Raw genomic sequence first — 27,092 nt, forward strand, 5'->3', positions numbered from 1 at the left:
GCATGAGATTCCCAAACATTATTTTTTGCACTGCTGTACTCCATCATGTTTACAATTACTGTACATAATGTATAAGTATCAGTTTTTATTTTGCAATGTGGCTAAACTAAACTATTTTTTATTTAATTTTACCAGTAAGGCCCACTGAGCCATGTAGCTCTTTTTTGAGGAGCGACCTAGCCACGAGTGATAGCTCAACAATTTGGCTTCTCATGTGGACATTTATTGCAGCCAAACACTCTAAACGCGTGTTTGTCAACGTGGAGGAAAAAACCGGAGGACCCGGAGAAAGATCCACACGACCACGGGAAGAGAGAACATGTGACCTCTAAATATTCAGGCGTCACGGTCGGGATGAAACCCACGATCCTCCTGTATACCAGGCGAGGTAGTTATCATCTCTCCACCAAATGCTGTTAGGGAGCAGCTATTTGGGCACACACTATTTTTTGTAGCCAGCGCCGCACCTGGTCACACATTTTTCCCAGGTTGTTGACCACCAGACCACACCAGCAAGCACCTGTCCTTGGATGAGTCAATCTGAGAGGCCCAAGTTGTGGTCAGATACAAATTGGCAATAGTGTGCCTGACAGGGAATTAATCACTCTGCCACCACTCCCCAGTTTAACACACACACACAAAGACAAAGATCTCCTGTATCGCCTGCACAGGTTTTTGGGACAAGTGTTGTTAGGGACAAAGACAAAGATCCCCCATATAGTCTTAACATACTGGTGAGGAAAGTGTTGTGAGCGACCACTAAGTAAGGCTAGCATCGAGCACGAGGAGTTGTGAGCCCAGCACCATTCCTAGTCGCCTTTGTCTTCTCAGTATTGATGTTCACACCACACCAGGTAATTATTGAAGGCTACGTGAACCTCAGGGTGTGGGGGCAGGCCGGACCCGTTCTCATATCACTCGCCACTGAGGTGAGATGTGGCTGGGAATCACTTACGTCACTTGGGTCGTAGCGCAGTGAGCCACCGCTCCCTAAAGGCACAACCACACATTCATGCATGTATGCACACAAAGACAAATAGATTCCCCGTATAGCCTTAACAGACTGTTGGGGCAAGTGCTGTTAGCGTACACCTATGAAGGCCGGCATGGCCCACAAGGGAGTGGATAACCATCACCATGCCCGGCCACCTTTGTTTCCTGAGTGGCAATGTTTACACACCGCACCAGGTACTCTTTGTCGGCGAGTCGACGAGGGGAGGCCCGAGACCGGTTCACATAATCGTCACTGTTGTTGGCCGCAATCGCGAATTGGGTCGCCGGGTTTGTCGCGCAGTGCGCTAACCACTGCGCCACCGCTCCACATACAATTACATTTGCCTCGATTGTTGTCCTTGCCAGGTATCAACACCCTGGCTACTGGGATTGTAGTGCAGAGCAACAACCACCACAATACCGCCCTGATGCAAATATATATATAAACACACACACGCACTGAAGTTTGTGCAAAAAAATTAAAACTGTTGCTCAAGGAAGAGGAATTTAAATGTTTTCGGTCGCTGTTGAGCAATATCAGCTCCGTGCTTACCGCTTCGCCTTCCGACAGCAAGACACGTTGGCCGGAATAGACCGAGCATGGTGACACAAACGCCTCTGGGACATCAAAGGAGGTCTTCAAGTGTCCCTTTTTTATTTGACAGAAATGCGTAACCTTTATAGAGAATAAAGGATGACAACCTGGTCACAGGAAGCAGCAGCTACAATTGTGTTCACGTCCCCCGGAGTGCACCAGCGACGCGACTGTAAGCGCCGTGATGTGCCCACCGAAGAATCGACGCGCCGCTCTCGAACCTGCCGATTCTATTTTCTACGTTCCGACGAGACGACACAAATGTCGGCGCTCCGGCTCTCCGTAAACCCCGCGCATGAGCCAAACTCGAGAAGTCGTCAATACGTCCGCGCACGAGGAAGTATAAAAGCGACGAAATACAAGAAGAAATAGCAGCGGCGTCGTTTTGCTCTGACGTGTGATTGAGTGGCGATTACGGCTGTTGGGTGGGTGTCTGCGTCCTTGGTGGCATTTTGAAATCACTTTGAAGGACACCACCGCAGAAGTTTTTTCCTCCTCCTGCGTTTTTTTGTGGGGGGGCGGGGGCTGAGCTGACCCAAAAAAAAGGCGCAGCTAGTGAAATAAGAGAACACCCATTAGAGTCGCACCGTTTGATACCGTCCGTGAGTGAAGAATAAATGGCCGGCGTGATGTGTACCCTTTCGAGTTCAGAAGTGGTGTGGATATTTTTCGGTGTCAGCGAAAAGCCATGATGGAATGTTTTTAAACAGGGGGCCCCGTGCTGAAGGAATGCAAAGGAAACTGTAGAGGTGGTGTTTTGCTATTTATTTATTTCATATCTTGAGAAGGGTAAAGTCGTGCTATATAAAGACAGGCAGGTTTTCCAAAGGTACATAAATCATCGCATCGCGTCCGCCTCTCTGCTTCATTGTTTTGATCAGAGTCAACCTTCAATAACCACCCTAGTTAGGCATGCACTGATAGAACACTTAGTAAGTATGCTTAATAATGAAAAGCAACAGACCAAAGTGCCTAAGGAAGAACGTTGCAATCAGTGTATATAACCTGCTCTGGCATACGACTCAGAAACATGGACAGTGACAAATAATATGGGACAAAAGCTGATCAGGGTAGGAAGTTACACGGAGAGGTGTATACTTGAATTTACAATGAGAAACAGGGCGAGGAACGGGTGGATTACAGAAGTTACGCACAATAAAAACAACATCATCATATTGACTGCTGAGAAAAGTAAGTGGACATTAGGCAGGGCACACCCACTGGAATTGATTATGGTAGCCGGTGGTCGAGACGAATGATGGAGTGGTAGCCAAAGGAGGAAAAACACGCCTGTGAATGTGTCCACAGTCGAGCAGGTGGCAGTTGAACCGTCGCATCGCGAGACCCTTTAGAGGCGGTGACGCCTTGGGAAGGCCGTCATCCAGCAGTAGAAACATCACGGCTGATAATTGTAGGCAATAAATGAATGCAATTTTTGCCGCGTTGGTTATTTTCAGTTTGGATTGTTGTATTCTAGGCAACATGTTTTTTCTGATGTGTGTAATTTACAATGCTATGTTGCTAATTATAATCATGTGGTTGTAATAAACAGAGGGGAGTGGCAGTGTAGCATTTGCTGCAATTCACTGTCAACCTTGGCGACCAGAGTTTGATTCCCGACCACGTGGACCCGCACTTTCCAGCGCGGTAAAGTATGGTTAAACAACGCCCGAGACTGCAAGGCATGGTGAAACCTTCACCCAGCAGTGGATGTATACAGGACCGTGCATTATTATTATTACTACATTGACAAATAATAAACAAGTCCGCGTACCTGTGGCGTATTGTATTTTAAACAATAGGTTCACTATCCTATGAATCAAACTATAATTAATGGGTGAGGTGCAGCGGTGACATCGTGGCACTTAAGTGCACTGTGCTACGAATCCAGCGACCTGAATTTGTCACGGCGAACATCAGTGACGAGCCACGTCCCCACCTGTCCCCCCCCTCTACCAATCAACTCTTTGACCAATCCACGTTGGCCATGGTGGTAAAGAATGGTCAAGCAGCTCCCAAGACCAACGCAGCATGCACGGGGTGGCCTTCGCCGAGGAATACATTGACAAAGCGGCCGTTCATAATTGTGCTTTAATAATTGTTGACTGATATGATATGTCCACCGCTAAAACGAATGACATGTTAAGAAACCACACCCTCTCTGGGAATACGCTCAAGAATATTGGCCGCTGCGTGAGCTATTCACGCTTTTTTGGTTTAAAGGTTATTCCTTTCCCAGGGAGTGCAAAGTGGAGCCACGAAATGTAACCCAGGTCGTGCCACATCAACACAATGGTGTGAGCGGGCCCTGTACTCGAGAACGCATGCAGCATCCACCTTTAAAACCTTTGCTTGGGGAGTTGTGTCCAGGTAGAAATAAAAACAAGCGTTGCACAAGAGTGTGCTTTATGGATGTAATAGTACAAACCCACGTCAGGCCTCTAAGAGAAATACAACTCCATTCACAAGATTAGGCAATATAAGCATGTTGCTCCATCATCAGCATCAGCCACGATTTATCCCCTGGTGGATGAAGGCCCCCAGAAGTTGCTCTCATCTACAATACATTTGAGCTGCTTTTTGTGTCTAGTTTGTTGTCCTTCCCCCGCACCTCCGATGAGCAGGGTTGGCTACGTACGGTGCGAAAGAAGTTTAGCATACCGACATCGACCTCCTGTCCACGAGTTGATGTCATTGCTCTGTCTCCAGGGTGGACATCCTTTCAAACCCGGTCTCTTCTTCGGCTGCCACTTTGTTGTTAGCGTTGACCATCGGCCGTCGTTGCTTGTGAGTGACATGTCGAGCCCGAGTCCACTTCCTCTTCTTGAGGGCCCATGCGATGCCTCTACCTCGTGCATGCTCTCTCGTGCACGTGTTGCTGCCTTGCCATCCCTCGGTGTCGTTCCCAGTGTGCACCGTGCCATGCCTTGTTTGCGCACTTTACAGATTTGGGTTCCATTCTGGTCGTCAAATGCTCGTATTTCTGATTCATATTTCATAACAAGTGTTACACACTGGTTAACACCGTTGTCGTCATTTAAGTAGTCATTTGCAGTATGTTGGAACTTCTTTCGTACCGTACGTAACCAACCGTGTTAACTGGAGGTGCAAATTGTTATTATTTATACTTGGAGCTGTGTGCTTCACATTTGAGGCATCATACTAATTAAAACATTTATTTTTACTTACCAAGGAAAGACCCATCGAGACTTAAGGCTCTTTTTCAGGAGGTTCCTGTATTGAGACATTCTGCCAATGTATACGTAAGGAGTGATATGCAGAGGAAACCAAGGCACACAAAGGGGATGACACTCAGGAGTCTGTACCGGGGGGTTCACGTCATTCGCAGTGCGATCAACATCTTACTTAAAGGGGTTAAACTCGGCACGAGTCATTTGCAATAATACACGAGCCATCCTTACAGACAATTTTCACGTTGGTGTGTGCCGGCTCACACAGTGCAACTGGTATTACCTGTTCAGCAGCAGGGTTTTCATGGGCACAGCACGAGGCAAGACGCCGATTTGCATTGCTCCACTCGCCATCCACCGACATGAAAATGTGCTGATTCAGAAGCCACGTTACCTTGTAACTCAATCAATAAGGAGACACTGTGGCGTGCTCCTTAACCATGTCTGTCCCGTCACCGTGGCCACGGGGCCTTTCTGAGAGCGCATGGCGTAACAATGAACCAACCACTCTGGACACTGACTATCTCATCAGTAGAGTCAGGCTCGCTTGAACCAATGCCGGCGAACTGCCAGAAGTTTGCAGGTAACTTCGGAGGAGCTCTTCCGGTGTTATATCGTCACCAGCACGAGCAGCACACGAGGAGGAAGGCTGCGATCGACGTGGCGCATCCACGTGTGCCCTTTGGCTCTCACGTTAAAAGTGGAATGATGGACAAAGCAAAATCTTTCAATCAGTATTTCTAGGATGATAATGATGAGGCAAATGTTTATAAATTTAAATGTATCGCAGGACGATGTTGATTTAAAAAATAATGCAATTCATCCATTTGTCAATAGGTGTCATATTTTCCAATTTTATCCGAATCGTGCTATCGGTGTCATCTCACAGTGTCCAAATGTCCCAATTCATATTAGAGAAAATCCCACGGAAGCAGATATCACAGAGCTACCTCTGAAATCCATCCAAGTTACCTCTAGCCCACACAATACACGGAGGAATTGTCCTCACCCGTGTGCATATGAGAGAATTGCTCATCACAAGAGATGGTTTTTATTCCCGTATCGTCATTGATAACCGTACTGAGACCATCAACTCGTAACACTTGGAATGCAGTTGGATCCCAAGCAGAGGCTTGGACTCAAACTGAAGGATCTCAGCTCAGCGCTCTGACCTCCGGGCCACACGGCCACTTGTCAACAGGCGTCTCTCGCAAGCGACCCACAGCCAATCAGCCACTTCACTCAATGTTGCGGCCCGCTCTCAGGCTCAGGGCATGGCTTCTTGAAAACCAAATTGTAATTTTATCAAATGGTAACTTTATTTAGTTTTTTGGAGCCTTGTTCATCCGCATACAACATTTGATTCCTAATTAATGAGCAAAATTCTTGTATATATTTCAACGATCAAGAGTTGTTTGCTCACTTTCTAGTGTATATATATGTAAGGTTACAATTGTATCAATTGTGAGGAGACTGGTGATCAGTGCACAACTTAAAGTCCAAACTAATACTCGTGAGCAATAATGTACAACTGTTGTATGTACGTTGCACTTCTTTCGCACCGTACGTAGCCAAACGAGCTCATCAGAGGTGCGGGGGAAGGACAACAAACGAAACACAAAATGTAGTTCGAAAGAAATGAGTTTTCAATCTCGATGCAGAAGTGCGAAGCTCCAGCAGCTTTCTAATACAAAAAAGAAGAGCATCTCAAGGTGCGCGATACAGTGACCGCCTTTGTTCGATGGCTAGCAACAAGTCACTGTGAGGACAACCGCAGTTTGTGTGATGATGCATGCTCCTTTACGAGATCAGCAAGGTATTGTGGTTCATTTGTGGCCAGAACTTTGCGTGCAATGAGTGCCACCTTGTTAATGTAGTCATTCGTTCGGCAAAAACGGAGGATGATGCAGTTTCGTGATCATTGGACGAGCATGGCCGGATCTTGCAGTACCCATCACGACACGTGCCAAAGAATGCTGTATGCGCTGCAGCTTGGTAATGTTAACAGTGTGTCTGTGTGTCTAGTTAACCATATCGATGTTGAATATGTCACAAACCGTGTGTGCAGTGACATACGCATGAGATGCGATTGAACAGTTGTACACTTTGAGGTTATACAATTCTGGTGTATGGTCAGAGAAAATAACCTTCGCAAAGAAAATGAGGTGTCTATCATCCGGGCATCCGCGTCCATGAAACGCAGAGGTATGTGCTTGCTATTCCATCCTCACGGTCTAACATATGTGCCTGCTATCTCAAAACTGTAAACACGAATAAGTGCAAACGAAGAAGAGCAAGCCCCGACATGCTAATGACGCACAAAACCTGCCGCCCGGTGTCACAGAGACCCAGCGAGTTGCGATCGAGGGTGGAGTCCATCTCAAGATTCCCACAAGCGGGAAACTAAAACTCAACTACAGCTTTTTACAAATTATTTTACCAGGTCAGGCCCACTGGGCTATATAGCTCTTTTTTTCAGAAGCGACCAGGCCACGGGCGATAGCTCAACGAAGTGGCTTATCACGTAGAATTTTAGAACATACAAATACTCTAAAAGCACTTGTTCATTCTAAATGTGGAGGAAAATAACCGGAGGACCCAGAGAAAAATCCGCATGACCACGGGGAGGGAGAGACACGCATACTCCAAATATAGAGGCGTCAGGGACGGGATCGGGATTAGAACCCACAACCTCCTGCATACCAGGCGAGGCTGTTAACATCTCGCCACCGTCGGGAGACACTCGTGGCAACACGGAGTAATACATTCTGTGGCAGATGCACAGAGCAGAGATTTGTTTCTTTTTTGGGGGGGGGGGGGGGGGGCAGCATCCCCATCGCGACGGAATGAGCGGGGAGGGCACTTGGGATGGGTGACAGCCAAACAGGTGAAACTCTGAATGTTTCAGATATAATTATTGGTGTGGTTTTTTTGCGCTTCTCCAATATGAGCCCGCGCCCGCGAAGGTGACGAATGCCACTGAAGTTGTGAGGTTCCGTTCTTTCTGGTCGCACGATCCTAGAACGTGGTCAAAGCAAGGCCATTTTTTTAATTAAAGACCATTAAAGATAAAATCGGCGGATGTACAATATCGCTTTGTATTAAGTAACAATAATTGTGTTAAGTAACATGCATTAATCTTCTTTGGGTCTTTCGATAAAGCCACGTAGATAGAAAAAGAAATATCACGACGTTTCGATCGCAACGCATGCAATCGTTGCGTGATATTTTTATTATTTTTTCTATCTACGTGACTTTACCGAAAGACCCAATGAATATGAATTCCTGCAGTCACGAAAGCTTTAAGCCACGATTTAACATGCATTCGTTATTAAACGTTTGGCTATAGGCTCTCCGCTGCTATCACGTGACGATGTATTGTGGTGGTTGTTGTTTTCTGTTCCTTTGTCAGTCCACTCCTGGATGAACGCCACCTCATACCACGTCGGTCATAGGGGTTTGTTTGGCCATACTTCACCATGCGGGTCAATGCTGCTCGATGAAGAGGGTAGGTATACAGCCCAGGACTAATTCAGATGTCACTCAACGCAAATGAGTCTTTCCTGGGTAAGAACTCGGGTCATTGGGTTCATATCAACGTACGCTAACCAATGTGTCACCACTCCTCCCCCTCGTTAATATGCACGATGAATGCCGAAACGTACTTGCGTGCCAAAACAATAAAACAGCTAAACGAGCAACTTCCATGTTATAATTAGTCTTACAGAAAAACTATGTTTTCTTCACGTAGTTCTTTGGAACTGCTTTCTTCTGTTTTGTTTGTTGTCCTTCTCCCGCACCTCCGCTTAGCACAGTTGGCTTTGTACCGTGCGAAAGAAGTTCAGCATACACGCATTTCTCTCCCTCCACATAAACATTTTTTAGACATCCCATCAGCCACTTTGCCCTTCTGGCATAATTTCAGCAGCATTTGGTTCGAGTCAAGCAAACTGCTGAGTGGTTCCGTACTTCCGGTGTCTGATGAGCAGTGAGGCTCATTTGAGCTCATGGTGGTGGACCACCAGGTGCTTACAGGCAGGGGCCCTCTCCCTAATACCGGGGTCCGATTTCAACGCACCACAGAGTGATCAAAGACGTAACACAACGTAGAAATAAGTGTTTTTTGTGGAGAATATTAGGAACAATGAATAAGCAATCTTGATTGAAGCTTTCGTGACTGCAGAAATCCATACTCTTTGGTTCTTTCGGTAAACTCACGTAGGTAGAAAAATAAAATAAAACTAAAAATAATATATCACGACGTTTCGATCCACTGCTGGATTATTTTTCCGCCTGAGGACGACCGCTTGTGTTGCGATCGAAACGTCGTGATTTATAATTTTTTGTTTTATTTAATTTTTCTATCTACTTGACTTCACCGAAAGAACCAAAGAGAATGAACAAGCAGACGATATGCTGATTATGTTTACGTGATGTACTTGAATACTGCATTGATTTGGTGAAGGTAAAGGTGCAGGTCTGCAAGTACTTGCTCACGACACTGCTGGTGGAAGTATGTCGGTATGTATGTTGAACTTTTTTCGCACTGTACGTCGCCAACCGTGCTAATCGGAGGTGAAAGGGAAGGACAACAAACTATGGACACAAAAAGCAGCTCTAGGGAAAGAAGTTTTCATCTAGATTTAAAAGTGCTTCGCTTCAGTGACTTCTGCAATGCGGTGACCGCCTTTGTTCGATGTTTAGCCAAAAGCCGCTGTCAGGATGACTAGAGTTTGCGTGATGGTTTATGCGCCTTCACGGGATCAGCAAGGTATTGTGGCTCATTCGTGGCAAGCACTGTGTGTGTGGAATGAGTGTGACTCGTTTGGCAACTGGAAAAAGCGGAATAAGGATCCATCACCAAAGAGAGTTCAAAGTACACCGCCTTGCGAGGATAATGTAGCCTCCTCTTTCACGCCGGCGAGACATCTAGACAGTGATGGGAGTACCCACACTTCATCTCACCACGCACGACCTCCTGCCAACCAACTGGCTGGTGTGTCCGTAGATTATACTGCGCGGACAGCGATGGGAGTGTTGGAAAAACTCCCCCACCCCCCCCCCCCCCCCGATGTTGAAATTAGTCCACAACAAAAATATATATAATTGCATTTGCAGGACTGATGAGGAATTGTGCAGCATCCATCCGGTTCCTTATTAACTTGGACGGAGCAGCTCATTGGACTTCGCAGCTTTGACGTGCTGTGCCCCTTTATCTGACTCATGCCTTAACTCACCTGCAGAGGAACATTTTTAATTCTCCATGGCAGGTTGAAACACATCAATCCTGGGCTGGAATATTCATCGTTGTGCACAGTGTTCCATTCTGTGAAGCAGAAACTGCGATGCAACTGTCATACGGCACAGAATGTCTGTGGTCCAGACCAAGCCTTTCACACTCGTGGTATATTTCTCAAAGTGAATTGGAAATTATGACAATTTGTTTTTAAAAATATATAATTATGCTAAATGTTCTACAACGTTATTAATTAACTACTTAGGTCTGTGCTATCTAGCGTCTGGTAATATTATGCTCACTAACGTTGTGGGAAGCGTTAGTGTAGCAGGTAGCGCTACGCTGCGCTACGAACCCCGGACACCCGAGTTCGATTCCTGCTCTTGGCCAAAACCAGTGACGATTATCTAAACCGGTGCTGGGCCTCCCTAGGTCGACTCAGCCTCAACTGAGTACCTTTTGAGGTGTGTAAACATCGCTACTCGGGAGATGAAGGCGGTCGGGCGTGATGCTGTCTACAGACCTCCTCGTGCTCCGTGACTGCCTTAATAGGTGCTCGCTGACAGCACTTGCCCCAACATTCTGTTAAGGCTATGCGGGGGAATATTTGTTTTCGAATTTGTGGTAACATTTATTAAATCTCCCTCGCCGATGTCTACCCCAGCCGGTTGAAAGAGGACAGCGCAGTTCACCAATTGGCAAGCCGTGTGTGGTGGGGTAAAGTGTGGGTATTACCAAACGCTTTGGCCAGCTTTGAAGAGTAGGCCAAAATCTCCTCGAGAGGGACTCTCCAGAGCTCCCTTCTAGTCAAGGCTCTCCTGCCAGCAGTGGCCTGAGCAGGACATTGCAGAGCTTTACCTTTACCCTGTTTGCCTATTGCTAAGCACAAACCAGCGACTTGTTGTGGGCAGCTTTGACGAAGCTATGGTCCGTGCAACGTTTTGAACGGCGAAATGACTCACCACCAAAATGACAACGTAGCAGAGTGGACTGTTTGACAGTTGCTCACCAATGAATTTGTAATGAGGGAATTCACCACCTGGCACAACATTCTGTGAGATCAGAACACCTGAAATACAGGGATGGATTATCACGCTTGAAAGGTTCAAATAATGCGGAGTTAACACGAATCGTAATTAGTGGGGGAGGGGTGGTGGGAGGGATGTAAACAATATAACTCTCAGCCCTCTGTCAATCCACTGCTGGATGACGACATTACCGCGCCGTGTCATTCTGTGGGGAATGTCCCACTACGCTGTGCGTGCGTGGTGAGCCAGGACTGCTTAAGACATCGTTCACACGGGATGTTCGCCATGGATAGGAAGCAAAACACAGATCATAGCACAGTGAACCCACCACTTCACTACCACACTAGCCCATACATTGTATTAAAACTCGTTATCTTAAGGAATTGCTTTTCGTGTTTAGTTTGGTGTCCTCCGCACCTCCGAATAGCACGGCGGGTTCCGTGCGCTGCGAAAGAACTTCAACATCCATACATATGGCCTAGATAATTATGACCCCAGCTAGGACATGGACACACTCACATATGAAGCATTATATATGCCTTATACGTATAAGTATAAACGGTTTATATACCCTATATTATATTTCAGTGCTTTGTTGACAGGTAAAAAAAATTGTATTTTAACGTGAGCAAAAAAATGTCATTCAAAGTAATGCAACCTGCTTCATTATGGAAACAACAAGTCTGTGTGCGCGGTGCATTGCACACAGCATATGTTGCTCATCTCAAACCCTGTCACACTAAGTGAAAACCCCACACACCTGAACAGGTGGCAAATGTAGTTGAGCTGCTGAGATGTGACTCAGACTCGAGCCTTGTTATGCCAAGTGTAAGTCAACGCACAGCTGGCGTTCCCATTAGTTTAATCACCCGTCTACCGCATTGCTACTGTCGAGTGTCGAACATTTTATATTCTTTTTAAAATTCTGAATGCTCTGCGTTCACACTTGAGAAATGGTTGGGGATGATGCCATCCACTCGACGCCATTCGTGTCCCATAGCAGGTTTAAAAACGTGCTTAACGTGCGACTAATATTCGCCCAAATGTTCTTAAACCGCGCTAAGAGGGCAAGCCCGCCTATGTTTCTTATCAGTCAATGTGATTTTTTTTTAGTCTTGCATACGAATGCATCATGAGGTCGCGCTTATTACAAACAAAGTGCTTGCCACGAATGAACCACGATAACCTCGCTGATCTCGTCAAGGAGCATGAACCATCACGTGAACTCCGCTCATCCTCGCAGCGGCGGCGGCTTTTGCTAAGCCATCAAACAAAGACGGCCACCGCATCGCGCGCTTTCAGATGCACTTCTGCGGCCACCTGGAACGCTCTTCCTTCCAATGTTAGGAAGCCACTGGAGCTGTGCACTTTTAAACACAATTTCTTTAGAACTGCGTTTTGTGTTTAGTTTGTTGTCCTTCCCGCGCACATCCACTGAGCACGGTGGCCTACGTACGGTGCGAAACAAGTTCAACATACAAACGTCACACGTGTCTCCCGTGGTCCTTGTGTTCTCCTCTCTCTCTCTCTCAGGGGTAATTCCAAGCAAGCACCGCGCCATGCATCTTTGGCAAGTTTGTTTTTTACTTTTGTTTCCAGTGACCATGATTTTGTGATCCATATCCTACAGCAGGTTCCCCTGTCTGAACAGAGACGATGGCCAATGGCCGAGACGAATGAAGGAGTGCCAGCCAAAGGCGAGATACATGCCCGAGATGGAGCGATGAAATATTATTGCGTGCAGATGCTAGATGGATCATGAACTCATCCAGCAGTGGATAAATTATGGTTAATGATGATGATTTCTCCAATTAAAATACATATTCTGGAATACAAATATTTAGACAATAATATTTTGATGATGAAAAAGGACAATATCACCTCTATATGTTCTGAAGAATGAAACGTGCATGACTTTATTATATATATATGTTTCAGTTACAAGGTAGAGTAGGTTAACGACCACGTTCGTAAGGTATTTACAGCCTTCAGGAAAAGAAAAAAAGACGTAAAATGTGACTTCTTTTTTTAGAACGGTGGAAACTTTTAAACCATTTCAAGCGCATAAAAAGTCCGGGACGGTTAGCGCGTAACACTCTGTACATGTGTTTGGTCCGTTGACAAAAGCTACGGTGGAGCAGCAATTACGCACGCGGAGGGCTGCCTGTGTTATCAGCTTAAGTGCACCTCTGTGTTGTTTGCATGCCTCTTCAGAAGACATTACTTTTCTGCATTACATCATCGCCCGCTGTGTTCGCTCTTTGATGTCTCATCGGTTGTCCTGCGTGTTCGTTCCGCACGATGTCTGACGTTTCACTCCGTACCCTGGGACCTAAGCATCAGACACCGTGCCGAACAACGCTCGGCCCACTTTAACGCGCCAGGTCTTCGCGACCAACATTATTCCACAATAGAGGGTTTTGTTTGGTGAGATCGCGTAGATATAAATACGTCGTTAAACCCGCCACCACCCGACGCAGCCATTTACATTCCCAAAAACGCGATTTATTTTTTCGCTCCCAGCACGTGCGTGTGAAACGTTGGACACCGTGGCGAAACAACACGTGGTGCGATCCCATGGCGTCGGCGAGCCGTGCAGAACATGCGCGGAAGCCCTACGCAACAGCGCGAAGCTCTCCCGCTCGTAACAACGATCGCTCTCCGTCGCCACTGCGGCTCCGGGAATCGGTGAAATATATTACACGTCTTTTTTTCTCTTCCTTCCAAAACAATCTCTTTCTTCCCCTTGGCGAATAAAAGTTTATAGGCTGACATTGGGATGATCCTGGCGGAAGGTTGGACAAAGTGTCGAGTTTATAAGTCAGTATTTGAGACTTATACCTTCAGGTGTGGCTTTGCTGCTGTACTTATGTTCCACGGCAATTATCTTCGGAGGTGCAGATGGTGTGAAATGGAACTTTAAATTGTGTTCTGAATTAGCACTTATGCGGACAGCGGTAATAACAGTTGTTATGGTTTTCCAAGACACATGCCTGCCGTATGTGCAATGCGGTGTTTGGCGGTAACCTTTATAATGCGGGGTGTTTTTCCTTGTCTGATGTACAAAATTGAGCGCGTTTACGGATAAATTAAAGGTTAAAAAGAAGCAGAGCACTGTTTGGGATTGCTGTGTGAAATATTTCTTTAAATAGTGCCACGATGTGAAACAAGTCCACAATTTTCGAATGAGTTTCCATTCATAATAGTGGTTTTTAGATTATATCGTGTAAATATAAATGTGTCGTTAAACCCGCCAGCACCCGACACAGCCAATTAGTAAGGTTTGTGTCACGTAAAGAGAACGTGCCAATTCGTTATTAGTACAGCACTAACCGGTGTGTTGGAGAGCAAATCCACAACATTTACATGGAACGAATTGGCATATTCTGTTTACGTGACAAACCTTACAAATTGGCTGTGTCGGGTAGTGGTGGGTTTAATGACACATTTATAATTACGAGATCTAACCCCAAAAAACTATATTATGGATGATATTGGTCGCAAAAGTCTACGTGTTAAACTGGGCTTCCATTGTCTGAATTATACTTGATGTCCATGAATGTGTCGTCCATTATTTCAGAATGATAAATTCGATTGGAATTCGTGCCAAGTTGATCAAACTATTCTACGTGAGTTTAATTTGTTTTAATCGGAGTACTTTCATACCCCCCTAAATCTCCAAACATGTAAATGTATCGTGTTAACAATGGGTAGTTAGAACTATTTAATGGACAATCTGACAATAAAGTCACAACGGCCTAAAATCGGCTTATTATACAGTATGCAGGTACATTGTTGCTGAATATACAGCATATTACGCCTGGAAATCATTCAAATACATTTTACAGCTTGCTGTGGGATGGTGGTGCAGTGGTTACCACACTGCACTAGGAATCTGCGGCTACCTAAGTTCAATTCTGGGCCACAGCTAAAATCAGTGATAAAGTACGGCCATAGAACCTCTGTGACCTCCATGGGTCTTCCTCCAGCAGTGGATTGACAAAGGGCAGACGCAAAAAATAATTATTATTTATATCAGTGGAGAGATTAAAGCAAAACGTGTAATATGTATTCGTGTAATGTTACGTTCAATTGTACACCAATATTTTTATGATTGCCTACTATAAACACCCAGGAATGTCTGTCCTTAACGCTCGTGACGTCACTCCACATAGACCAGCCCCCCTCATTAATATTCAAGAGCGGATGACGTCCTCCAAATGGACACCCCTCCTCTTTAATAATCATGAGCAGGTGACGTCCTCCAAATGGACACCCCCGATCCATTTTTATTACCTACTATAATGAGCCAAGAATGTCTGTGTGCAACGCTTGTGACGTCACTCCACGTCGACCAGCCCCCTTCATTAATAATCATGAACAGGTTACGTCCTGCACATGAACCCCCCCCCCCCCTCAATAATAATTAATCATGAGCAGGTGACGTCACTCCACATCAAACAACTCCCCTCATTAATAATCATGATAAGGTGACGTTCTCCAAATGGACACCCCCCTCCATTCATAATAATTAGCGGGTGACGTCACTCCACATGGGGAGGGGGGGCGAGGCGCCTCCTCCCCCCTCCTCAGCATCAACTGACAACCCTCACTACAGGGGCAGAACCCTCACGTCACGTGATCTCCATAACGCTGTTGAGACATCAAAGTAAAAAGGACGTCATGATGAACAAGGGATTATAACCTTAAAATGAAATAGGTCTGTGTCACTGCGCTCTTACAAATTGAACACGAATTGATGCAATGAATATCACGTCGCGATTTGCTTTTCGCTATCAATAAACGCCATAAATTTGATTAAATGGGATGGACCATATCTGCAGCAAGTGAAAAGGATTTTAATAGTCAGTTAACCCAGACGCACACAAAAAGCCACGTTATGTTATCTTTGTGCGCGCTCATTTGGCCAAATGATTTTCATCTTGTGAGAAATAAAAATAGATACATGACTGTCACGTGCCAAGCAATCTCATAGCAGAGTGTGCGAGAAAGCTTGCCCCCCCTCCTGTGCAAAGGACACAAACCGAAAGAGTTAAATGGAAATATCTTCCAGAGGAAGTCCTGCGAGAGAAAAAAATCTCTTCTGCAGCCGATTCCAGAAACACGCAGGGTGACACTGCCTTGCCAGATTTCCAAACCGATTCTTCCTCTTGTGACGTGATGCAGATAGCGCAAAAAATAATAAATCCGTTCACCCATCAATGTGTCAGCTCATGAGAACATCAGCTTTAGGGCATTAAAAGTCCTGGTATACATTCTCAGGTGCAGCGCGTACTGCAATAACGGTTGGTTTGGCTCTTCCGGGCATGATCACACATGTCTGTAATCGATTTATTTTTCTGGGTGGTGGTGGATTACGTAGATTGTTAAAAGTCTCCCAAAATCCACTGGCCACGATACGGGAATATCTATGAGTTTTTGTTTTTTGGGGCAGGAGGGAGGTACTCACTCCAGTTTCTTCGCACGTGCAACGCAGCTCTTTACAAAGGACCCCCCCCCCCCATGCAGGTTCAAAGTTTTGTCTCTAGACAAGTAAATTGCTTTATTATGACGCGTTTAAAACGCATGTCGTTCGACAATAATGTCGAAAGTCACGTTGTAAATGCGGAATAAATACGAGGGACGTCTCTTTGTCATTCACTGTGCATTGTTATTAAGGCACCAAGACAGGATTCCTTTCATGATTCTGATTTACACGAGAGGTGATATATGGCTGCTAGATCTCAGAATCCATGTCCTTGGAGAGTCTTGCTTTTACAGCTCTTTGCCAATTAACTGCTTAATAAAGGTCTCCCCGTGCCAAGTCGGGCATGGGCAGGGGTTTGGCAATCGAAATATCAAGAAGAGACATTTTCTTCTTCAAATTCGGTAAGAAAAAACTCGATATTTCAAGAGGCACAATGTACGTGAATACGGTGGTCCTTAATAAATGGCGTCAAGAAGCAGTCCTTAAAGAGCGGCAGGTTGTCCAGCCCTGGGTCATGGACATGTTTGACCATACTTGACCGTGCTGGTTATCGTTGGTTTGTTAAGTGTTAGGAATCAGTTCAGATATCATTCACCACAGACTGCGTGTTAAACTGACAGACTGCTCGGTTTACAGTGCAGCTATCAAACACTGCCACCTCCTTGCCCGACCCTGAGTATGCTACCAATTTAACAAAAAAATTCCACTTACCAGAACGCACACGTTCACACTAATTTCTAAACATGTCCCCGATGTTTGTAAATGTCATTGCCATAGAGAGCACCAGTTAGGTTTTTTTCTTCCACCGCTGGAATATGAAATTGTGTGCAATGCCACGTCACCAACCTGCCATAAAACCACACTCAGGCCATCGACTGCATTATCTATAAAAAATTATGCTTCCCTTTCCGGGATTGTGTAGGTACATCACGTTTAGTGGATATAAGGAAATGACCCCCTTCATGGCAGCCTGCAGGCAGAACATGCATTGAGGATCTAACACTCAGCCTAATGTTGTTAAATCATAAGACTTTTATTACAAAGTCATTACGATTTGCATGAAGGCATGCAGACATTGTGTGCGTGTTTATCTCGCATTTGTAGACGTTACACAGTCCCACGGTTGCTGTTCAATGCGAACGGCATTTTCCTTAAATTTAATTGTACATAATATATATAGGAAATGCATGACATGCATCTGTATTGGATTTTGAATTATCATATGCGATAGACACGTACAATGTGTCATTATTGATAGTCTGAAGCAGTATAACTTAATTCCCTTATCATATTATTGCTCAGCAGGCATCTTTCTGCATCTTGATTAAAATCTATGCTCATTTTTATTTGTTAGCTTGTATGAATTGTATTAGCTGTGTTCATTTATACTGGCATGTGTCAACTTAGCTTTAAGAGTCTGGTATATGTCGCTTGGTATACTTTTTACTTTCCCCGTGGCTATGAAGGTTGACAAATCTACACGTTTGTCAAAAATCTATGGAAAGAATAATTGTATGAGCAGGAGAAACGTTTGGTAATGACGAAATAAACATGGGTCGGCGATGCTGCTATGAAGGCAAAATAGGTGAGTGGGAATGAACAGGACGCGTAATGAGAATGACTGACGGGAAATAAAGTTACCTACAAAGCGGAGGGAATATAGAAAAATCAGCGGAAGGCGACAGCGGAAGAGAGGGGCGAGATGCCGTCAAAATTCGAAGGCTCCTACTTGACAAGGGCAACCGAGGAATGGAGGGAATGTAAGACAATCGGGCGAGGCCTTTGTCCACGAGTGGTATGTGACAGGCTGACTACGAAGATATGCCAACGTAACTGGTGCATGTACAAGGTAATAGGTGCAGGCTAAGCACTTCTGCGGCCGTCTGTAACGTTCTAAGGAAGCCACTTGAGCAATGGACGTTTAAATCTAGATTGAAAACTCATTTCTTTAGAACTTCTTTTTGTGTTTAGTTTGTTGTTCTTCCCCCGCACCTACAATTATCACGGTTGGCGGTGTATAGGGCGAGAGAAGTTCAAAATACGTCCAACAACTGATCTTGCTCACACGAATGCTCGTAGAAGGGCCTCCCCTCGGGGGCCCTCTAGTTGAGCCCCTTGGGAGGATATTTGTTTGTTAGCCTCCTCCTTCTATGTCGACGAGACGTCTCTGAAGAGGTCGTAGCAACGCACACCTTACCCCCAATACACACGTGGCCGGACGATGGACTAAGGGGCCATCCATTTAGTAGATACGCAAAAATCTGTCACAACTTTACCCCCCCCCTGTACGCACGCGTACTTTTTACACCCCCCCCCCCCCAATCCTATAGAACGGCCGTTATTTAATCCACCCAGATTAAATATCGGCCTAGCTTTACAGGCAACTTTGTACAAACAGTTATACTTGGCCGTGTTATTCATCCTGACTGGTTATTCAAAAACACGTCTACTATGATCTTAAAACACAATTAAAACTCGGTGAACTAGTCTCCATATAAAGTGCGTCAACTGACTATCTACTGTAACAGTAGACCGATGCACAGACGAGTGTTAGTACTGAAGTCCGGGCGGGCAGCAGCAGCACGAACAGAGCACCGCGGCAGCTGAAATCTTGAGCCAGCGGGAGTCTGCAGTGAGGCCGGGTTGAAGGATGTGTGATCATCCATGGGGCAGGCCGCCAGACCGTGTCAGACTCACTGCTGAGCTGCGTGAGAGCTGCAGTCAGGGCTACGGTGGTCACACAAGTGACACCTCTCCCACAGTCCTACCTCTCCCGGTAGTTCTTGTCTGACAGCTGAAGAAACTGAACTGTGGCTCATTTGAAGACCAATGCAGGCAAATCATTATCGAGGCTTCACACCCACCCCCGTTTCCTATGCGTACATTGTCAGTAGACCCCCCCCCCCATACGCAAGCGTACGCATTTGGGTTAACCCCCCCTCCGCCCTCCATGCGTACGTACTAAATGGATGGCCCTACCTGCGGTGCACCCATGTATACAGCTGGGCGGGCAGAAGCTGCGGGGCGGGTGGAGGGGGTCGATTCAAGAAACTTGCCCCATTGTTTCAACTGTCACGCCACGAGCTCGAGCCAAGCGACAGCCTCTTGATCGCGAGTCAAGGGCGCTCGCCATTCAGCTCCGGCAATGTCCTCATGAGCACCTGCAGTTTCGTAGAATTTCTACTTTCCCTCATGCTGAAGGAGAGACACTTTGCCATGAGCGTTGAAAAAAAAGTGTGCGGCGCGATGCCACATCACAATTACTCGTCACGGCAAAGTCGCGCGTTGCCAAGGCCAAACGAGAGCCCCCTTACGTGATTGCATATTAATCGCAAGCTAGTATGCTCGCAGCAACAGTGCTCACAGAAGTGCATCCTGTTTTTTGGGCGAAGATGTATCGTTTTGTTGTTGAGTACAAAGTCACCTGGTGTGTTGCCGATGTTTTCAAGCAAGCCTAATGATTTATGGGATGGCTCGGGGCGCTGCGTGTTCATTTTATTACTTTTTTTCCCTGCGCCACAATGGGGTGGGGTGGGGGTGGCCCAGCCACAAAACCGGTTACGCACAGACGGAAGTTGAATAACAAAAAAAATCCGAAACAAAGCAACAAAAAAAGTAAGACGACAAAATTCATGAAGGCGAAACCCAACAGATTACCAGCGGCGTCTCGAGAGAGAATTCCCGTGCACGTGGAGGTGACATTAATTAAGGACGCATCTCTTAGCCCTTAATAAGTAGAGCTTTTCGTGATGGCGGATACTCAATTTAAATGTCTAAAACGCACAATTATGAATAGCATTAGTCCCAATAGGTGGGCTTATGCGCTCATGGAAACAACCAAGAAACTCGCGAGAGTAATTAGTTAATTCTGTAAGGCAACTCTGTGCATGTACCTGTGGCATCGGTTTGTCATTCCACTGCTGGTTGAGGGACTCCATACGCCGCGAGGGTCGTGGGAGTTATTCAACCATACTTTATAGCGATGGTCAATGTGGGTTGAATGGGAGGTGGGGGGCAAGGGGAAGGAATGGTTCAGACGTCACTCGCCATGAATCGTGCTCAGGTTTCCACCACCTTCGTTTACATGTTTTACACATCACAACTGTCTTGATTCTTTTCAATAATGCGTCAAACTTGTTCGTCAAAGTGACAGCTACGCTTTTGACGCAACGAGGCATACGTTTGAAAAATTGGTCCACATACATCATACACAATATTTAACTGGAATCCCACAGACGCTTAAATGCGCTCTAAAAATTCCACGGTGGCCCATAAAAGAGCAGTGTTTAGTATCGGAGGGATGGGCCATACATTATTAAGGAGGCGGAAACGTACAATAAGTTGTTGCTTCTCGTTGGTATCACCATCGGGCCTCATATTGACCATATGTGTGTGGATAATTTTGCAGGCAGCTGGGACAGACACAACAATCAAACAATGGGGCCCATGTGCCCTAGCCCATCCACCCCACTCCCTTCCCCAACCCTTCTGCCCGTACGCGTGCACATGTGCACACCCATTCATCGCTGACTCGTCAATATCTTGAACGAATTCTATTCGCGCGCAACAACGCACGCTGGAATCCCCGCAGCCCGGCCGCGCACTTTTCTTCAAGATCTTTCGACAAAATATTAGGGGTCAGTTTCCACGTCGCCAGTTCAGTGCTGTAGAGTGGTTGGCACGGTGGCCCTGTCAAATGTCCACTCTCTCTTCGTAGCCCGATGCTTGGGCCTCTTCGGCCAGTGGACCCCTTGTGCATCTGTCCAACGGATAGCTTATCCACTGCTCCAAATCTCACTCGATACGTATGTATAGGCAGTATATTTGTTGAAAATCTTTCGTAGCCAACCGTGCTAAGTGGAGGTTTTTAGGGGGAAGGACAACACAACTAAACACCAAAAGCAATTCTAAAGAAATGAGTTTTCAATGCGGATGATTTAAATGTGTACAGCTCCCAGTGGCTTCCTAATATCGGAAGGAAGAACGTTCCAGACGGCCGCAGAACCGCATCTGCAAGCGCGCGATGCGTTGACCGTATTTGTTCAATGGCTGGCCAAAAACCCCTGCTGTGAGGATGACGGAGTTCGCTTGATGGTTAATGCTCCTTGACGAGAACAGGAAAGTATTGTGGTTCATTTGTATATATCATCACCAGAAGAACTACAGTTTGTTAGGGGTTTTTTTTTTTCAACAACAAAAATAATAAAAATCTGGACTCTTGGCAACGCGTTGCTAAACATGCAATGTCCACACCGCCCAGCTAACACAGAAAACCCATCAGTTTATCTCCACACCTAAGCACCACTGTTGCGGTGTTATCGCTAAATTGTCATAACAAATGGCTCGTGGCCTTTTGCGCATTGATAATATTATGCTGCCAGGCAACATGCAAATATTGACTCGCTGCTTAGAGCAGAAAGCAATTGACACGGGCACTTATGCCCGTCCGTGTTATGAAATGACCACGTGCAACCAAAACGTGAAACATCGGCACGCGGTGCAATTTATTAGTTTTTTTTTTCAAAATATTATTCTGCAGCAAATTCAAGCAAAATTAAATCATCTACAAACTGTGGTTGTTTTTTAAATGATCTGCCATGCCTGTCAATGGCCAGCCAAACTTGCCCCGGGCAGCTCAAAGGGTGTGGCTCTGCTTACTTGGAAAGCTGCAACGATTATAAATGCGCAATGCGGTCTAAATCATACAGCAGAGACAGCAGGCTGTCAGATCGGCTGGTAATCAAAGCAAGCTACCCACGCAAGGAACTCGCATCGACGTCAGGTCTCCACACGAAACAACAACGCACAGGGCAAAGCACGCGCGATCATTGCTCAAGAGTTGCCACCTCGGCACGGGTGAAGAGTATGCACGTTATATCCGTGCTGTTGGGGGGGGGATATACACACTATACGGGTGAGTTTTGGATTTAAAATGTTCATGTTTTTAATGAAAACTGAATTTCTGAAATGGAACACGTCGCAATCTTCCGTGACCGATGTCATGATTCATAATAGGTTTTTTTTTTTTTTGGGGGGGGGGTCAGATCCCGTGAGTCGTAAAGTCTGCGTGTCGTAAACCCTCCTCCACCCGACACAAACACTAACTACAGTTGTCACGTGATGGACAGACGTGCCGATGTATTGATTGGCCATGTCGGGTGGCGGACGGTTTTATACTACACACATATTACTGAGGCGTTCTGGCCCGAAAATCGCTTGTGAATCGAAAACTGCACCCAGTATCCGTTTCAGATTTCCGACTCGTCGGTTGTGAAGTTCCGTGTCTGAGAGCTCACCCAAGTGACGTCACTCGATGTCACATGACCTCACGTCCGCTTTCAGATTAATGTGAAAACAACATGTTGGATTTGTTCGAAATGTCATATCTAGACCGGATTTTCGGAATAATATGAAAATTCGGAGCACATCCCTTGTACAGTACTTCTTGGTAGATGTTCGCGATTGTTGCTGTAAGGTTCGCTAATGTTTATTCGGGTTGTACCACGTGTTGTTCGGTATGATGTCCGACGTTTCACTCCGGAAACTTTGAAGTGACCCAGCACGTGGAACGAAATGGTAGACATCATGCCAAACAACACGTTGTTACAAAACGTGGTACTGTATATACGAATTATACACATTTTGCCAGTACCAAAATATGAGAATAGGTTTTCCCCTTATTTTGGCAACAAAACAGGTGTATATGCATTATCTCAAAGACAATGCATATGCTATCAGAGTATGTTTTTTGTTTGCATTCTGACCACAAGTATTGTGGTTAATGTAGACATGATTCCACGTAAAATGTTTCAGTTTGGTGTTTTTAGATCTTAACACCTGTTTTGTTGCCAGAATAAAAGGGGACAATCTATTCTCGGATAATATACTATAACATGATAACACGTGAAATGTTAATAGCTTCAAAAAGTCAAAGAGTCTCCACTTGTTCACCATCGTTGTCAACACATGCCTGGAATCTTCTCCAGGTGGTCTCCAGAGCCCGGAGGCACATTTATTGTGGTATTGTTGCAAATTCTCGGAAGTGTTAACATTTTCTTGAAGCACCCTGTATACGAATTGAGGCTGGAGAGCGATGTTGCAATGGTTTTCTCACTGCGTCACGAACTCCATTCCTGGTCGTGGCTAAATCATTGGCAAGCGACACATGAGCCGTGGTTTCACTCAAATGACAACGGTTGCTTTTGTTCTAATAAATGAACATGACATCTTCCAACTGTTTTTTTTTTCATGTTGTTGTAGAGATACAGGTCATACTGACCTTGATGGGTCTGCTACCTGCTTTGACGGCTACTCCTCAACCTCAAACACGCAGCGGCACAGTGGAACTCTGGTCACTCACCAGTTTACAACTGGTCCAGCCATTGTGTTTTAAATAATGAACGTTATTTATGCATATTTCTGTACACAGTGGCAGAGTGGTTAGCACACCGTGCTATGAACCTGACGATGTTGACACCTCGCCTGGTTAACAGGAGGCCGTGGGTCCGATCCCGACCCTGGCGCCTGTATATTTGTAGTTTGTATGTCTCTCTCCCCGTGGTCACGTGGATTTTTCTCCGGGTCCTCCGGGTTTCCCCTCCATATTTAGAATTATGCGTTTTGAGTATGAGGCTGCTATACAATTCCATGTAATAAACCACTTCGTTTAGCTACCATTTGTGGCCAAGTCGCTTGTGAAAAAGATCTATGTGGGTCTTATCTGGTGGGATAAAAAACACATTCCTGCGGAGGGAGCTGGTAGGAACGTTGGGTTGCTCGGTCAATAGCCAGGGTCAACGGCGGCGTGGTGTATTCCGCAAATATGGCCGACTGTAAGGGCGGGCACAAGCCGGCGTGAGTAGGTTAAACGTTGAGTTGTATAAGGACACCACGGGGTGACCAGCCCCACCCTCCCCACCCAGCCCCTTCCCACCCTCCCCTCCCAGCCCCTCCCCACCCTCCCCTCTCCACCCAGCCCCACCCCAATAATCCCCTGTGGGCTGGTGTAACCGGGAGGTTCCTACCAGTAAACATTTGAAACCACCAGGTTTAATGTCGGTAGTGCACAACGTCAAATATTTCAGTTGCCTGGAGACTGAGGTAAAAGCGTGTCTGTGAAAAGTTTATATATTTGAACATCTTTAAAAAACAAATTAAGTTACACCATCACGCACAATACTGCAATGGATTCGGGCGTTTAATTGGTCAGGGGAAAATTTTGATTTAAAGCTTTCGTGACTGCAGGGATTCATATTTTTGGTTCTTCCGGTAAAGTCACGTAGAAGGGAAATAATAAAATAATAAAAATAAAACAATAAAATAATTCTCACGACGTTTCGGCCACAACGCAAGCAGCCGTCCTCAGGTGAAGACCAGATCTGTCGGGGAGACAGCGTCTGAATGAAACACCACCACGCTTGGAGCGTATATTTAAGCTGGGTTGGAAGGGGGGAAGGGCGCCTTGACAAAATAATTTGCATATCAAGAGGAATTTAGCATATTTATGGGAAATGCAGGTATGTGATTAGTACTACTTGTGAAATGCGTAGGAGGTGGGCGGGGGGGTTTCAAAGTCATATTATGCCCGTGCATTATGCAGGATTAGCAGCATCAAAGGGAGGGGATAGGGGTAGCATTAATAAAGGGAAGGAATGTTAATAGTATGTAGCTGCAGTGACTAAACAACCACGTAAAAAACTAAAGTATAAACTACATAGTATCATCAGTATACTAAATATACCCTCCAATAAGCTGAGCTACTAACAGTAAGTAATACATAACAATTCTATGTCCTAAAAATATAGTATGCTTCTAGCTAAACTTTTTTCCCTTACATCACACGGGTCTATCCCGTACTATATTCTGCCATAGACAAACCCAACATTAAATTATATACTGTATTACTATACACTAGAATAATACATAGTGTAATATTACACTATGTATTATTCTATCCACCCTACTGTATATCACACTGCTGTATATTCACTATACAATTACGATACTATATATTGCCTTATACATTGTATTAAACATTACAATTTTATACTATTTATTATTATACAATCTGCTATACACTATACCATTGACCGTCGAGTGAAAGATACTAAGAGGAAGCAACGAAATATGTCAATGGAAGAGTGGTAGTAGGAGACTTGCAGCGGAGCAAAGAATCCATTCCCTGCGGAGAATACAAGATATATAGTCATGCCAGTGAGTGGACTGCGGTCTGAAAGTCACCGTAAACGTGAACACAATCAGTTAAGATCCGAAATGGTTTGTTACGTCCGTCCAATGATTGCTGAGCCAGAATCCATCTTCTCGGTTGAAATTGTCTCTGTGTTTGTATATGTGGATCGCCTCATGAACGAATCTCTCGTGGTAGCCAAATGGCTTGCAGAGAACCTCTGTCTTGAACCAAGTCTTCAATAATTGCGATGGTGTCAGGTACAGGAACTTTGGTGAATAAGGAAACCACATCAAAACTGACAAGCAGGTCGTCTGGGGACAGGGAATTTCCATTGATTGTCGATACCAGGTCCGTAGAGTTTAGTACTGCATAGGTGTTTTTTCCAGTGACCACATGGCCGGCCTGCTCTAGACCAATTCCTCGACCACATCAATTCCATACACCCAGCCATCAGATTCACCATGGAAGTCGAAAAAGATGGCAAGCTACCCTTTTTGGATGTCCTAATTAAAAGGAGACCTGATGGTTCAATGAGTCACTCTGTCTACAGGAAAGCCACCCATACGGATGCTTACCTAAAACCGGATTCCCACCACCATCCATCCAGAAGAATTCCCTCATCAAGACTCTATACCATAGAGCCCAATGCATCTCCAACTAAGAACACATTGCCAGTGAACTCAAACACGTACGCCATGATCTTAAGGCTAATGGTTACTCCGACTACACAATCCACAAAGCCATCACTCCAACCATCAAGAAGGATCCTGTTGAGGAGCCTTTCAAAACCATCACCTTACCCTACATTGCTGGGGTCACAAAAAATATCTCCAAAATCCTGATTAAACACAAGATCCAGGTCCGATTCAACACAGTACATAAAATCCGTGATCTGGTCCCGTCTGTAAAAGATGTGGTTCCAGACATACAGTACCCTGGCGTCTACAAACTAAGTTGCCTCTGTGGTAGCAGTTACATTGGAGAAACCAAAAGACATGTCTCGGACCGCATCCATGAACATAAAGCAGACCTGAAACACGGTAGGACAAACACCTCAGCTGTGGCAGATCACTGTTACAATTCAGTGGGCTCACATGACTGACTTCTCCAAGACAGAGGTTCTCTGCAAGCCATCTGGCTACCATGAGAGATTCGTTCATGAGGTGATCCACATATAGAAACACAGAGACAATTTCAACCGAGAAAATGGATTCTGGCTCAGCAATCATTGGACGGACGTAATAAACCATTTCGGATCTTAACTGATTGTGTTCACGTTTACGGTGACTTTCAGACCGCAGTCCACTCACTGGCATTGACTATATATCTTGTATTCTCCGCAGGGAATGGATTCCTTGCTCCGCTGCAAGT

Source organism: Lethenteron reissneri, chromosome 29 (genome assembly GCF_015708825.2).
Source record: "Lethenteron reissneri isolate LAM-NWPU_2019-01 chromosome 29, ASM1570882v1, whole genome shotgun sequence".
In the NCBI taxonomy this organism is placed as follows: Eukaryota; Metazoa; Chordata; class Hyperoartia; order Petromyzontiformes; family Petromyzontidae; genus Lethenteron; species Lethenteron reissneri.